This window comes from Rhagoletis pomonella, unplaced genomic scaffold (assembly GCF_013731165.1).
Source record: "Rhagoletis pomonella isolate Grant_MI unplaced genomic scaffold, Rhpom_1.0 Rhpom_scaffold_00002, whole genome shotgun sequence".
Classification (NCBI taxonomy): Eukaryota; Metazoa; Arthropoda; class Insecta; order Diptera; family Tephritidae; genus Rhagoletis; species Rhagoletis pomonella.
The window spans coordinates 75001212-75008033 of NW_023458556.1; the positions used below are offsets into that span (position 1 = coordinate 75001212).

General features: G+C 33.4%; 1 protein-coding gene across 1 annotated transcript in view; it reads left to right on the forward strand.

Moving 5' to 3' along the window:
• The window catches only part of LOC118754894 (histone H2B-like), a 10630-nt gene that overhangs the window by 398 nt on the left and 3410 nt on the right, over nt 1–6822 (forward strand). The window lies entirely within an intron of this gene.

A 6822-nucleotide genomic window follows, 5' to 3' on the forward strand; every position in this document is an offset into this window, starting at 1 on the left:
CATTTGTAAATACTGTTAGTTCTCTGAATTATTATGATTAATATTCCCTTTTTAACTTTAATCTCCATCTTTACTCACAATTAATATAAATGAATTTTCCTTTTTTTATTTAAGCCGAAGGCCCTGGTAGCCAGTGCTTTAGTTTGTAAGTGGAATAATTATTTATAATTGTTTCTCTTTTAAATAAATAAAAAATAAAAAAATAAAGTTATAGGCATACATATTTTATTTACTCACATTCGAGGTAAGGTACCATTTCAGTTAGGTCTTTAATCTTGTTTTTGTTCATTTTCGGCTTACATAAAACAAGCATTGTTTGCTGAAATAAATTGTTTGGGGTTACGTTTACGAAACGCCCACGGGAATGTTTTATAATACATGGAGAATTAATATCAATTTCCTCGTGACTCGCTTTATATCCAATATTCCATAAATTATTTTAGTTGTACTCTAAATATTTTACTTTCGAAAAAGTCACAAGGTTAAAGTTCAAAAGTCCAGCTTTTTGTGAAAAGTTTTTGAAATCCTCAGGAGCCATTTGAAGAATTTTCAAATGGGTTTTGGGATATTTTACATTTTTTATAATTTGTACTAATGCTAGTGAACTCGGAATTTGTATCGAAAATTTGTGAAGGAGTTCGTGCGGTCATTCCCTGTTAAATTTGAATTTCACTGGTATAGGCACTTATCTATACATGGTGAACCCAGCTTTCTTCCACCTCTTTGTTTTCCCTTCCTATCTGGATAAGGTTTTCCACTTTCCCGCAGCCTATTCCTTATATTTTGTTTCCATAAGCACTTATTCCTTTGACGTTTTCTCGCGGTTGTTGAATCCTGGAAATTATTTTAGTAGTTATACTCCATGTTTTCACAAACAATAAAAACTTACACTAATTATGGTCTAAGGTAGTGTTCGTAAAATGTTCCTTGGCGTGCTGGGTGACCCATTCATGTCCAGAATAGCCTTGGCACTTTCGTAAAATTTTTAAGTTCGCCGATGGTGCATATACATATGTATGTATGTACATACATACAAACACCAATTAATTTCATTTAAAGAAATGGCGTGTCGTCCATTTCTGCTGTAGCGTAGGTAGTGCATAGGCCGACATCTACCTCTCAACCTACGAGGTTGGTGTCTAGACTTTTCTTTATAGGAACTTATATATAGCTGTCTGGACACACAACATTGCAAGTGTCTGGACACACGACATTGCAAGTTGATAAAAGAGTTGTAATAAAATACATTTATTTTAGAAATGTTTATTTTACAAGTAAAAAGAGAAAAACTATGAACTAGATTCATTATATGCACAATTTGTACTTTTGAATTTTTTACTATTTTCTCTTTTCGTGTTTTTAACTCACAAAACTTCGCTCTCTATTGTTGTAGTAACATTGAACCACAAGATACATTTTGAAGTTTTCTGAAGCATTTTCATTAGATTTTCGCGAAGAAAAGTCTTGAATGTACTAAACGTACGCTCGGCGTTAGTTGATGCAAGTGGCGCCCAATTTAAATATGGAACGTTTAAAACTTTCATATTATCAGGAATAAAGGCTTTTAGAAAGGTAGAAAAGGAAAAAGGCAAATATTTATAAAAAGCCAAAAAAGGCAACATTAAATGTGTATATATGAATCAGGGACATTCTTAATCGAATATACATACTCTATCTCTTTATCAGAAAAAAGGCAAATTCCATAAAATCCGTTCCCTGCTTATAAGCAACCTAGAAACAATTTTAGATTTCCCAGCGAAAGCGAAGGCTCGGATCTAGAATCTGGAGACATTAAAAATGTGAAATTAAAGCTCGAGCAGCAAAATTATTATTTTTTTTTAAATATAATATGCCCCTTTTGAACTTTGACTACTAGATTTACAGTCTGTACAGGTTAAGCACTCGTTCAATGTTCTAATAATTTACAAAATTTCTAAGTAATAAAAACGATGACTTAAGTTGATTATAGCTTTTTTAATGTTATTCCTAACATTCGCATTCGTACATTCGTATTCCTTAAATTCGCATTCGCATTCGCGAATGTGAAAAATATAACATTCAAAACGTCCCTAGTATGTACATACTCCAAAATCATTTACTGATAACCAGGGAACGGATTTTATGCAAATTGACTTTTTTCTGCTAAGGAGAAAGAGTATATTCGATTAAGAATATCCACGATTTAGCTTTCCCTGATTCCATATATACACATTTGATGTTGCCTTTTTTTTGCCTTTTCTACCTTTAAAAAAGTGATTATAGCATTTACAATTTTTTTTTTTAAGATTAAAAAATATACACAATACACATGCCCATGCGGCTTATAGAAGCGCAGGGACCTCTTGCCAAATTGGTGTTGGAAAAATTCAAAGCCGTTTTCTCAGCTAACGTAGGCTTGGAGACAATAAGGGGTGTGGATAAAATTGTAAAGGGCGAGGAAAACGCCCTTATTCCTGATAATATGAACGTTTCAAACGTTCCATATTTAAATTGCGCTCCACTTGTATCAACTTACGTCGAGCGCACTTTTAGTACATTCAAGGCTTTTCTTCGCGAAAATCTAATGAAAATGCTGCCAGAAAACTTCAAAATGCATCTTGTGGTTCAATGTTACTACAACTATACAGATTAAAGTTTTATGAGTTAGAAACTCGAAAGGATAAAATAGTCAAAGATTCAAAGTACAAATTTTTCATATAATGAAACTAGTTCATAGTTTTTCTCTTTTTACTTGTATTTAATGGCTGCGTTTCTTTATACATTCCGGATAATCTCATTTCACAGCCGGAATAAACAGAATGTGTTTGAAATATACGTTAACATATCATCAGGAACGTTCTAAAGAATAAGTAAACAAAAAAGTTTATTCCAAACGTTCAGAATGAATAAAGAAATTCAGCCAATATAAACATTTCTAAAATAAATGTATTTTTTGATTGTTCTTCGTATTTTCGGTCTTTTTTTAGTGTTTTATTTTGCTTTTTTTGCAATACCTAGTGCCTTTTCCTGCCTTTTTCGCTATTTTGTTTTGCCTTTTCCAGCCTATTTCGTTATTTTATTTTGCCTTTTTTATAGGTTTTTAGGTCCTAAAATCCGTTCCCTGCTGATAACGTTCTTACATACATACATATGTATGTGCATATTGCTTCCTATATACTACCATAGAATAAACAGTATACAGAAGACGCACCACGAACAAATTTATTTATCTTCGGCGGACGTAATACTAGAACCCGGACCAGAGCAGAGAAGTTAACATCACGTCCAGTATGAATAACATGGCGACCCGGAACAGAGCAGAGGAGTTAACATCACTTTCAATATGAATAACATGAAGTTGACATCTCGCCACAAACACACACCGTGATCAGCGTTGCCGCGAGCTTGAAAAAAAAGTATCAGTTGCCGAGAAGAAAAAGTATCAAAAGCAAACATAACTGTTATTTGTTAAACTTTTATAAACAAAAAAAACAAATAATAAATATAATTTTGTAATTAAATCCAAAGTTATAAAAAAAATGTATATTACTTTTGTTAAAAAAAACAGAGAATCTGCTTGCTTATTTGCATAACAAAAAAAAAACTTATAGGGCCCCTAAACCACACAAAAGCATTGCGCAACCCGATACTTGTAAAAGTCAATATTGTGGAAACTACTACAGAATAAAATTGCGCAAACCTTATTTTGGAGAAACGTTGCTCAAGTAAATATGTGCAAGAAATATGAATGTGCATTGTATATTTTGATAGCTTCAGATTTAAAACGCAAAACAAAGTATTAAAAAATAATAATTTTTTTCTACGCTCTTATCCATACCTTACAGCACGATACCAAAATCAAATCTAGACTAAACATTTCGCAGTTGTCGCTATACGCAAGCCCGATATTGCACAATGTTTTTGTGTGGTTTAGAGGCCCTATAACAGCGGCGCGTGCAAAGAAACTCCGAGTTGTTTTTCCCTTATAAGAGTTAGCAAATCAAACTTATAAATATCTATTTATAAATTTTGAGACTTTAAATAATAAGAAAAAAATATTTGCCTTTAAACTAGTAATATTATTCATAGCTTTCAAAAATTTATTTCTGCTAGCCGAAAGTATCAAAAAGTGTACAAAAAAAGTATCAAAAATTATTAAATTGTATCAAAACGGTAACGCTGATCGTGATGGAAAACGAAGATAGTTAAGGCCCTGTCTCCACAGGAAAACACTGATGTCGTGATAACTATGTCACGAAATATATTTCCAATGGAGACCGCTCATGGACTGCAATATATATCAGCGCTTATTGCTTGACATCTATTGCAGGCAATTTGATAGTTTGACAGCCATATTTTCATTTGAAAGAAAGCGTGCTGGTGGTAGCATCGATGAAATTTTCATATTAAATCAAAATAAGAATCTGTTCTCTAATGGATTATTTATGATTACGTTTTAGGAAATTATTCAGCAAGTTTTTTTAAGATTTAAATGTTTTTAAACACCGAGATTGAGAGAATGTTGTCTGGTGGCGTCATGCGGCAAATGCTTATTTCAAGACATCAAAATGCCCACACACTAGGGATGTTGCGAATGTGAAATTTAAAAGCTAACATCCGCGGATGTGGATGCGAATGCGGATATCAAATATTTTTAAGAAATAATTTTGGTGAGTACATTAGGTGAATTAGGTAAATAAAAATGGAAAAGTTAGTAATTTTTAATAATGTTTTTTATTTAGTACTTAAATTAAAAAATTGGAACATTGTATTCAGGAAAGAGTAATTTTGCTGCCTTTTCGGGTTACAGCCGAACCTGCGCCACTAAATAACTACTCGCTCGAGGCGACAAACTTGAAAAACTTGAAGCTTGACAAAATTGTGAATTCTTTTCGATTGACGCTGCACCAGTTGAGAGGACCTTCAGTTATATTTATTTTTTTATTATGGTGCAATAATTCCTTTCTGAGAATTGCATTGGGGCTGCAAATGTCGGATGTATCCTCCTGATTTTCATCTTCACAATCTAGCATCAGGGCAAGATCGTTGTTTAAACCAGGGGTTCCCAAACTTTTTTCGCCGCGGCACCCTTGTTATGCTAAAAAAAAATTCGCGGCACCCCTCTTCAAATGTGTACGAAAACAAGAAAACACAATGCAAAATTTATGCTCCTTTAGCTTTAATGTGAAAATTGTTTTGATGATTTTATTATTTCCTTTAAGTTTATTGGGTGCTTTAACAATTTTACCCTGAAATCATTTGACGCTGAAAGCTTGCTGGTGTATTTGTTTTTAACCGCTTCCCAAAAAGGAGAAGGTTATCAATTCGTCGGAATATTTTATTTTTTTTATATATGCTACCACATAACTTTGGACCACGTTAACCGATTACTATAATTCTTTTTTTAAAGGAAAGGAAAGGGTACCTCACAAGTGGTCCCATTCTAATTTGGTTTAAATCCGATCATTGGATCATGAAAAAATTAACGATAATCTAAAATTTTTATATGGGAATTGAAGTCGGTTTTGTTTTTTGCCTAAAAATTACTTGCTTATGTAAACATATATATTTAATGCAATCTTGCCAACAGCAGTGTTTTGTGGATATACTTGCCTCCAGAACTCTCTTGGCTCCTTTCGTAGTATTTAATATTCAAAGTGCTGTCTTCACTGATGTCCAGAAGGCTTTCAAAAGCTTAATTTGTTATCTCTAGGTTTGCTTTTCGGATCATATGAAAACGGGTTTGTTATCCAGCTGTAGACATCCTCAGAGTAACTGTTGGGAAAATATTCGACAATGGATTTTTCTAAACCTTCCAAGTTAACGCTGGTAACGCGCGTTAAAGCTAAGAAAATAACTTTTACAGCCAATTTCACGAAAGCAATTCAACTGAAAAATGATTTTAATTTTAATTGGAAATTGACAGAAATTAAAAAATCATTTTCCATTTAAATTGCTGGTGGAACCGGCTCTTATCAATATTCTTGGCGTTAACTTCGAAGTTACATACGTTTTTCTGATTTACTTTGTTTATTTATGGGGTTTTCATGCAAACTCTAAAATATACATGTCACCAATAAAAAAAAATCTCATCGCAGCGTCATCCAATTCGGGTTTTAAATCTAGTGGAGGCATCTTCGTAGTCACCATGGAATACCGACAGATCATACAATGACTTCTCGTGGCGTTTTCTACCTCTTTCTTCCTGCTAGACATCCTCCTCCTTTCGTTTTTCAAACCACTGCAAATGTCCGCACACTTGCTCTATTTCAAACTATTTTTCTGTACAAATTTATCGATAGCTTTAAAAGTTTTGTCGCTAGTGGTGTAAGTCTCAAGTACTTCGCTCATCAAAAGTTCTTCTTCGATTTGCATTTCGAATGGGTACCTCACTAACACGAGAAGAAGATTAAGTCCCACTGCGTCGGTACTTTCGTCAAGTTGCAAACTTTTTAAATAAGCACCAATCTCAAATATACAACCTTCACAACGGTATACCCCAAGGCTCACCCCTTTCTGTGACTCTCTTCACAATAGCCTTCAACAAAGTGAGCTCCATAACCTCCTCTAATCCGCTTGTCGATCACTTCATATACGCAGATGACGTTTTAGTGTTTACTAAAATAATAGACCTGAACCAAGTCAAAAATGCATTCCTAAAAATTGTACATGATATTAATGTATGGTCTCAAAGTTCTGGTGCCAATATATCAGCTAGCAAATGCTCCACATTCCATATACATATGTCGAAAACACAATTGCTCCTTCCCCTACATATCCTTTTCTAACATCCGAATTCCCCATTCTAACACTTTAAAAATATTAGGCATAATATTTGATAAG